General features: G+C 57.2%; 1 protein-coding gene across 4 annotated transcripts in view; it reads right to left on the minus strand.

The window, feature by feature from the left end:
• Positions 1-8,515, minus strand: part of RPH3A (rabphilin 3A) — a 45,620-nt gene extending 37,105 nt beyond the window's left edge. For all 4 annotated transcript variants that reach the window (XR_010990460.1, XM_068163371.1, XM_068163370.1 and 1 more), the window contains exon 1: positions 8,448-8,515. The gene's annotated coding sequence lies outside the window, so the exon portion shown is untranslated. The remainder of the gene's footprint in view (positions 1-8,447) is intronic.
• Positions 8,516-8,806: the final 291 nt, after the last annotated feature.

Raw genomic sequence — 8,806 nt, forward strand, 5'->3', positions numbered from 1 at the left:
CCCAAAAGACACATTTTTGACATGTGTTTGTATAAAGAGAAGGGAAGCACGTGGGGTAATTAGTGCTCTGCTGGTTTCCTCCAGTGACTGTCCCTGTGCCAAGCCAGGAGGCTCTGATTGACAAGGTCAGTTAAATAAGCAAATTGGTCCTTTAAGTCCCCACCGTCACCTCCGTGATCTGCACTGCAGCAGCAGACTCCTGCCAGGGAGGTAGGGAATGGAGGGGCTCTCCCTGGGCCAGACATGGATTTAATGGGATGTTCCAGGAGGAAGGGCAGCACTGTGCCACCAGCACCCAGGTTGGGGCAGATGGGGGTGGGTAAAGAGCTTGTCCAAGGTCACCAGGGGGTGGAAGATGGCTTGAGTTGGACAGGAACTTAAAGACATCTAGTTCCAACCCCCCTGCCATGGGCTGGGACACCTCCCACTAAGCCAGGCTGCTCCATGCCTCATCCAGCCTGGTCTTAAACACTTCCAGGGATGAGGCATTCACAACTTCTCTGGGCAGCCCATTCCTGTGTCCCACCAGAGCAGCAATTAGGAGGGGAAGAAGAAGAAGAGGAGAAGCAACTAGGGGAGGAAAGAAGACAAAGAAGAGCAGCAGCTAGTGGAGGGGGGGGTGGGGGGGAAAGAAGAAGAGCAGCAGCTAGTGGAGGGGGGGGAAAGAAGAAGAGCAGCAGCTAGTGGAGGGGGGGGAAAGAAGAAGAGCAGCAGCTAGTGGAGGGGGGGGAAAGAAGAAGAGCAGCAGCTAGTGGAGGGGGGGGAAAGAAGAAGAGCAGCAGCTAGTGGAGGGGGGGGAAAGAAGAAGAGCAGCAGCTAGTGGGGAGGGGAAAGAAGAAGAGCAGCAGCTAGTGGAGGGGAGGGAAAGAAGAGCAGCAGCTAGTGGAGGGGGGAAAGAAGAAGAGCAGCAGCTAGTGGAGGGGGGAAAGAAGAAGAGCAGCAGCTAGTGGAGGGGGGGAAAGAAGAAGAGCAGCAGCTAGTGGAGGGGGGGAAAGAAGAAGAGCAGCAGCTAGTGGAGGGGGGGAAAGAAGAAGAGCAGCAGCTAGTGGAGGGGGGGGAAAGAAGAAGAGCAGCAGCTAGTGGAGGGGGGGGAAAGAAGAAGAGCAGCAGCTAGTGGAGGGGGGGGAAAGAAGAAGAGCAGCAGCTAGTGAAGGGGGGGGAAAGAAGAAGAGCAGCAGCTAGTGAAGGGGGGGGAAAGAAAAAGAGCAGCAGCTAGTGGAGGGGGGGGAAGAAGAAGAGCAGCAGCTAGTGGGGGAAGAGCAGGGGAAAATCTGTTTTTACCTAGTGAAGAGGGTAGATCAACCACCAGCCTTTCAGCTGCTGGAGGAGGACAGCTCCTTCCCCAGCTAGAACTTTCTGCCAAGACCAGCCTGGCCATGGGTGTTTCACTTTGTGGTGGATGGAGCCGAGCCCAGGGCCAGCTCCAGGAGGAATACTCAAGCCCTTCCCTCTGCCTGTAAATAATAGATTTTGAAGATCTACTTTGCATTACTTCCAGCAACTACTCTTCCTTGTCCTAATGCTTCCTTCTGCAGTTTTAGCATGCAGCAAAGAACAAAACAACAGCTTACAGTCGATTTCCCACCACCACCACCTCCTGCCAAAGCCTTGCTGGGATAAAAGGCTGTGGCCATCCAGGTCGAGATCGATGGGATGCAGCAGCGGCGTTTAGTTAATGAAATGGAAATATCCCACCCTAGGCAGATGCCAAGACCTACCGGGGTTTGGCTGGCCCCAAAAAAGGTCCCAGGATCTGCTTCCCCTCATCTCTGCATCCTCTCACCCCCACGCTGGCTGCTCGAGGTTCCCCAAGCAGGAGGGAAGGAGGTGGCAGCTCCCCGCCGGCAGGACCGCGGCGCGGCCTGGGCAGAGCCAGGAATAGAAGCAAGGTCTTAATTTCTGGCCTTAAGGAAGAGCCACATGACTCTCATCACGCCGCTCCGCTGCTCCTGTGTGACGGAAGCCATGGATTTGGCCATGCCCTGGCCAAAAGGGACCGAAGGCCTTCCGCGAACCTCTCTGCCTCTCCCCGAGCCGCTGCCGGCGCTGCCGTCCCGTGCGCAGAGGTCGCTCGCTCCGGGCCCAGATGTGCCAACTCACAGGCCCATCGCTGGCACCCTGAATGAGGCAGGTGCAGCATCGCCAACCAGCAGGTCCCTTTCCCCCTCCAGCAGCCTTGGGCAGGCAGCAAAAGGCAGAGGAAGCCCCATGGAGCAGCTCCGTGGACAGCAGGAGGGGAGGTGGGGCAGCGGGTGAGCAGCGCAGGACCCAAAGCCACCAGAAGGACCCAAGCTGCCACCACCTGCAAAGAGATCCCACCACTGAGCTGCCCAGACACACTGGTTTTAGCCATCTGGAAATAACATCCCTGGGGTAGAAGAGAGTGGGGAGAAAAAAAGTCAGTGTGTTGAAGGCTCCTGATGCAAGAGTCAGGTTTTGGTGGTGAGCTCGACGTCTCACACTTGGCGCTGCCTGCAGAGATCGGCTCCACCAGCAAAGACACTGACACAGGCAACCTATTTCTCCAGCCTTCTCAGCTCTGCAATGCAGCTTTCTTAAATATTGAATAAGTCTGCTGCTCTCCACCACCTGCCAGTGCCAATGATGAGGTAATTTTTGCATTGACAGAGCCCTAACACAATTAATCTGGGCTTGAAAAAGCAGATTTTAGAGCCCGGCCATTCACCCGGCTTGTAGACAGAGCATCAGCCAGACCCCAAACAGGTCACCCAAAAACTGCTGCTCAGGTGCCAAGTGAGAGGTTATTTCTGTGTGTCATCACCAAACAGGAGGCTCTGAACTCCAATGAATCCAAACACCATCCTTTCCATCACAGTGCTGGGGTTCCACACTAGCTCCAAGGCCAGCCCGGGCACAGCAGCTGATTGCCCAGAGAGGCTGGGGATGCCTCCTCCCTGGAGGTGTTCAAGGCCAGGTTGGATGGCAGCCTGGTCTAGTGGGAGGTGTCCCCTGTCCATGTCAGGGGGGGTTGGAACTAGATGATCCTGAAGATCCCTTCAAACCCAAGCTATTCTATGATTGACACTCCCCAGCTGGGGATGGGGAGGGGAAAATAAGGTGTGAGGATGAGGTTGCCTGACAGGGCTCACTCCAGGGAAGTATTTTGAGGCCACAAGGTCCCAGGGGGAACCTCTGAGGCTGAGAAGAAGCCAGGATGTGCCAGCAGCCCCAGGATGGGAACTGTGCCTCCCTGAATACCACACACACCGTTTTTATCTCTCTCCCAGCTAGTGGTGACATCTGCAACCGACTCACAAGCTCCTCAGGGCGAGATCCTGTCCTTCTCTGTGCCCCATGTGCCTCCTAGGTGCCTAGAAACCAGGAAAGCTGTGCAAGCCACAGGGGACTTTGGGTCCCAACCAGACCACAGAATCACAGAACTGCCTAGATGGGAAAAGACCTTCAAGAGCATAAAACCCAGTCATGAGCCTACCACTGCCAAGTGCTGACTAAACCATGGCTCTCAGCACACCACCACTGCTCTTAAACACCTTCAGGGACGGGGACTCTACTACCTCCCTGGGCAATCTGGTTCCAGTGAATCAGAGACACTGCACCCCACATCCAGCTCTGTTCCAAGCATCTCACAACACCCAGACTCCTCTTATCCCAGCAAAAAGTTTTCCCATGCACTCCACCCCCTGCCCCCAGCATCCCCTATGGCATGGCTCTAGGAGCCATGGAGAGATGGCCAAGCCAACAGCAGGGTGCTCACTGCCCTCCAGGTTAGGAGGATTTGGGTTTACCTGCAGAGGTGTGTGTGTGTGGGGGGAAGGTTTAAATAGCCCCCAAAAAGCTGCTGTGTAATGCTGCAAAAGCATCAGTGGAAGAGCCAGGGGAACAAGGGAGGGCAGCCCAGCTCTGGAGAGAGAGTCCTGTGCAGTGAGATTCCCTCAAATCCTGGCATTCCTGGGCAGCCAGGGCCTGGGCTTTGCCTTGTCTCAGAGACAAATTGCTTTAGAAAGTTCGGGCAAAACTGGGCAAGCTGCTTGGTGGCTGGAGCCTCAGGAAGCAGCCCACGTCGGAGACTTGCCTTTAAAAAAGGAAAGAAGAGGCAGAGCTCAGCTGGCAGAAGTGCGTGGAAGTGGCAAACCAGAGCTGCTTGGCCTGGGGCTGCCTGCAAGCACCCAGACAAGCCTGGCATCAGGGCACAGGACAGCAGGACAGGCACCCTGTGACTCCAGGTGAAGCACTGAGCGACCCACAACGGGAGCAGCATGTGCTCCTGTGAGGACGTGAGCGCCCCAGCTGCCCAGGAATGCTGCTCTGGTGGTGCAAGGTGGACTCAGACCTGGAGATGCTGAGCCCTTCAACCACACTGCAGCAAAGCAAGGGCCAGGGGCCCTGGAAATCCAGCTTCCAGGAAAGACCCAGAACCAGCCAGACCTAAACGTGGGCTTGCTGCATCCTTTGGTCATTGCATCCATCAGCCCCATGCAAGAGCCGTACAGGGAACAGAAGCCCCGCAGCATCCCAGGCCAGCCTGACACTAGTTGGTTAATCAAGGCTAACCGTGGCCCCAGCGGTGATGGCCACAATCCACAGAGCAGAGTGTACACAGAATGCAAAGCAATTAAAGTCCTGACCACCCTCTGGTGTCCCTAGTCCCATGGCTGCCCCTACAAAGCCCACCCTGACCACAGTACCCATCCACCCAGCCCCATGGCAGGTTGGGATGGGACCACCACAACCCAGCACATTGGCCCCCACTGAGCTGCTCCTGCCTCTGCCACCCTCCAGCTAAAGCCCACCACACACCAGAGCAACTGGGCTGAAGCCCTCCTGAAGGCCTTTTGGTTTGACCAATGGCTTTTCTGCCTTTAAATCCACAGAAGGTGCTGAGAGATGCCTTTCTTTGCTTCCCCTCCTCCTTGGTTCCCAGCTCCCTGCCACTCTCCTGACAAAGATCCCTCCCAAGGCAGCCGAGAGCGGCGCACAGTCAATTTTATTTAAGCAGCACGTTGACATTTCCTCCAGCAGCTCCTTCCCAAACCAAACACTGTTATGATGCTGTCATGAGGATTTACTCCCCTTGATTAATTACAGGAAAAGACAATGGGAAAGAAAACAACCAAACAACCCCAAAACAAACCAAAAACCAAACCAAACCCAAATCACTTCTGGGTTCATACAACTTACCCATGGCTGCTGGAGCTCAGGAGGGGGTCTTCAACTGGGTGATGCCTGAGTGCATCCCAAACCTACCCAGAGCTACAGCAGCAGCGTTGCTGTCACTCCTCTTGTGGTGGTAGAGCTGCTCCAAAGGCTGCTTAGCAACAGATTGCTGCACTGACCAGGCACACCGATCCCACCTGGCACACCGATCCCACCCTGGCCACACCAGACCCACCTGGCACACTGATCCTACCCAGCACACCACCAGGGGTAGGACACATGGCTGCTGCCAGCAGCATGAACCAGGCCCACAGAATCATAGCATGGCTTGAGCTGTTAGGCACCTTAAAGATGACCCAGTTCCAACCCCCCCCCGCCAAGGGCAGGGACACCTCCTGCTAGATGAGGTTGCTTAAAGCCCCGTTAGAGACACTGGCACAAGGACCCTCACACAACAGCAGGAGCAGCTAAAGGAAGTTTAGGGATGAGAAAAGGTTGGGAATGGTAAGAAGCATGCCTGGAGGTGATGGGCCCCACAAGATATCCCAGCAGCAGTCAAGGACCATAGTGCCAGGCCGTGCTGCAGGAGTGACAGCTGGGGGTGGCCACATGCTGCATCCCCAGGCCAACACCCTGGGTGGAGGATGCTCAGGGCTGCAAACCCATTCGCCTTGGTGGGCAGCAGGGATGCTCAGCCAGGACCAGAGGAGCCACATGGAGCCAGGCACCTCAGAACAGGAGGAGGTTCCCTCAACACCACAGCCCAACCCTCTCCAAGAGCCCAGGCAACAAGGAGCAGACAGCCACCCAGCTCAGCATCTGCACCTGAGAGCTGCTGGGCTCCCAGCTTGCCCAGTCACTAAAGGCAGCTGCTTTCTCCCCTCACAGCCCCTCGTTAAGTGTCTGCTGTCATGCCCCCCATCACCATACATGGTGCCCAAACTGCAGAGCCCATACCCACCTCCTGAGGCTGCAGGAGAGCGATGCTGCTCAGAGCCATGCAGGGAGCAGCAGCAGGGATGGAGTCAGGGCACCTTCCAGCACACGAACCTTATAAACCATTCACCCCAGCCTCAGCTTAAGGAGGATGGGCAACTTAATCAGGCTGGCCACAGGAGCACGGGGAGCAGAGCCCTCCTCCCTGCCCAGAATGCTCACTGGGACCACCTGGAATGATTCATTACCCGTTATCACTAATTGGCAATGACTGCAGTGACATGCCTGCAGGCAGGAGGAGGGCACCAGGCTGAGGCCACCAGCAGCACTGAGAGTCACCGCTGCTACCACAGCCCCCAGGACCTGCTGTGGGCACAGAGGACCATCTCCTCTTCAGGTTCTAGAGAAAGCCCCTTAAAACTTAAGGCGAAAAAAAGAGCTTCCCGAGCTGCAAGTCCCCTCCTCCTTCCTCAGTTTTACTCCCCTTACCCTTTCCAAACCCAGAGAATGTTGAACACCAGCACACGCAGACCCACACGGCCACAGAGGTGCAGCAGAGTCCTGCAGTGGACTCCTGGGCTTCACCCTCGCTGCAAAGGGTGCTCCAGACACCCAAACCTGTGCTTTTCCCACATTGGGCACACGTTTCAGCTCTCCTCAGGAGCCAGGGCGCTTGCAAATGCATGACTGGGAAAGAGGAGAAAGCTGCAGCCAGCACCGAGCAGGGGCCGGTGCTTGCACCCAGGTGGGATGCTCCCGAGGGGGGTTGGTGGGGTTGATGCAGGGGGGAACTTCACTGGAAGCCCATCCCTCAGCCCACACACAGGGGTGATGGAAACATCTCCCACCTCATCTCCCGGCCGCGGCACAGCTCTGCCCGAGGGCTCAGCCGGCTGCGGGGCTGCTGCAGACGAGCATCACCCACCCCACACAACCCCCAGCTGCCCAGGGGGTGCCCAGCAAAGCACCCACTGGATACCACAGCAGCTCCCAACTCCAGCGTGTGGGCCTCGGCCCCCACAGCTCCACACCACCCCGGGGCTGATCCCCGCGGAAGGGTTGGACGCATCTCCTGAGTCAGCCCCTTGAGCAAGAGGCTCCGGGCTCGCTTAAACCCCGAGCAGATGAGCGATGCATCATCAAACAAAGCCCGGTATCACAACATGCACGGTATTTATTTCCAGGCTAAGCTGCAGCCTGGGCTTTTGATACCAGTAATTAAAGCAAATGGTTCATCTGTTATCATATTTGCATCCCTGGAGCCAACTGGCTGCGTTTTGAAGCCCTGTATTACCTTTTCTCCCTCTTCTGTTTTTTTGGTGGTTGTTGTTTTTATTGCAGCCTCCGAAGAAGTGGGGAGGGGTAGTGGGGTGTGGGGTGTGAATATCAGCATGATCCACACAGACTTTGTTTTTAACATCCTGGGGATGGTGTAAGGACGGACCAAGCTCAAAGCAGAGCCACGTTGCAGGCAAGCCACCCTGCCCTGAGCTTCTCGGCAGCGAAATGAAGTAGTATTAATTGCTCAAACACAGATTGCTGCTCCCGTTTATAACTGCAGCCTAAATGAATAGGAAGACACCAGCAAGAGGATCAGGTCCCTTCTCTGGAGCAACCCCGGAGGTTGCAGCCTATTGTCTGAGCCGCCTGGGTTTGCTTCCAGGAGGTTTCACGCTATGGTTCCAAACAGCTTCTTAATGCCTCTTCCGTCTGTCCTGGGAAAGGAGCGGCAAAGGCACCTGCGAAAGCCCCTGAGTCAGCCCTGAGCTGGGCAGTGATGCCTGTCCAGACCCCAAACTTGGGGGGTGGAAAAGCCCAAAGCACCCTGACAGCACATTCTGTGCCCCAGGACCAGGCTGCTCCCTGCATCCCAGCACTGCCATATGGCCAAGGATGGAGCTCAGCTCCCTGCCCACACAGCGGGACCAGGGACAAGGGACAATTTGAGGGGTTTAAGCCCCCAACACGCTTCAAAGTTGCCTGAGCACAACAAAGTCCCAAAGCAACACCCAGAGCAATCCTCAGCCTGGAGCCACACACCACGGGGGTGATGCCGGCCCCAAGGACCAGCAAGTGCCAGCTCTAGCCACTGTCCCCAGCCAGGAACCACGGGCAGGTGAGGTGGGGGGACACCTCCCACACAGCTCCAGGACGATGCAAGTTTCGCCGGCCAAGGAATTCTGCTTGCTGAGTATCCCTGGATCTGCACCCTCCGGAGCGGGGACCCCCTGCCCTCCGCCGTTCCGCCCCTGCCCAGCCAGGGGGAAAGGAGTAGTGAGACGCCCCCCACCTCATTTCCCTGCTCCCATCCCTGGCTCCAGACCTTGAGGGACCCCCATCCCCCTAAACACACGCACACCCCTGACCCCTCTTACCTGGTCCGGGGCCGGGGCAGGCCGGGGGCAGCGGCAGCCCCGGGCTGTCCCCCCGCGCTGGGCTGGGCTCGGCGCAGCAGCTCCGGCGGCAGCACTGCGGAGCGGGGCGGGGACAGCACCGGGACCGGCCCCGCTCTGCTGCCCCCGCCCCGGGCACAGCCCGAGCCCTCCCCCGCTCCCATTCATCCTCCTCCTCCTCAGCCCTCTCCCATCCCCAGCTCCCAGCTCTTCTCCATCCCTCCCCCGTCCCTCTCCCATTCTTCCTCCTCCCCAACCCTCTCCCAATTTCATCTCCCATTCTCATTCCATCGCTTTCCCATTATTCCTCCTCCCTAACTTGCTTCCATCCCTCCTTCTCT

This window comes from Melanerpes formicivorus, unplaced genomic scaffold (genome assembly GCF_026170545.1).
Source record: "Melanerpes formicivorus ecotype bairdi unplaced genomic scaffold, bMelFor1.0.p_v2 SCAF_72, whole genome shotgun sequence".
NCBI lineage: Eukaryota > Metazoa > Chordata > Aves > Piciformes > Picidae > Melanerpes > Melanerpes formicivorus.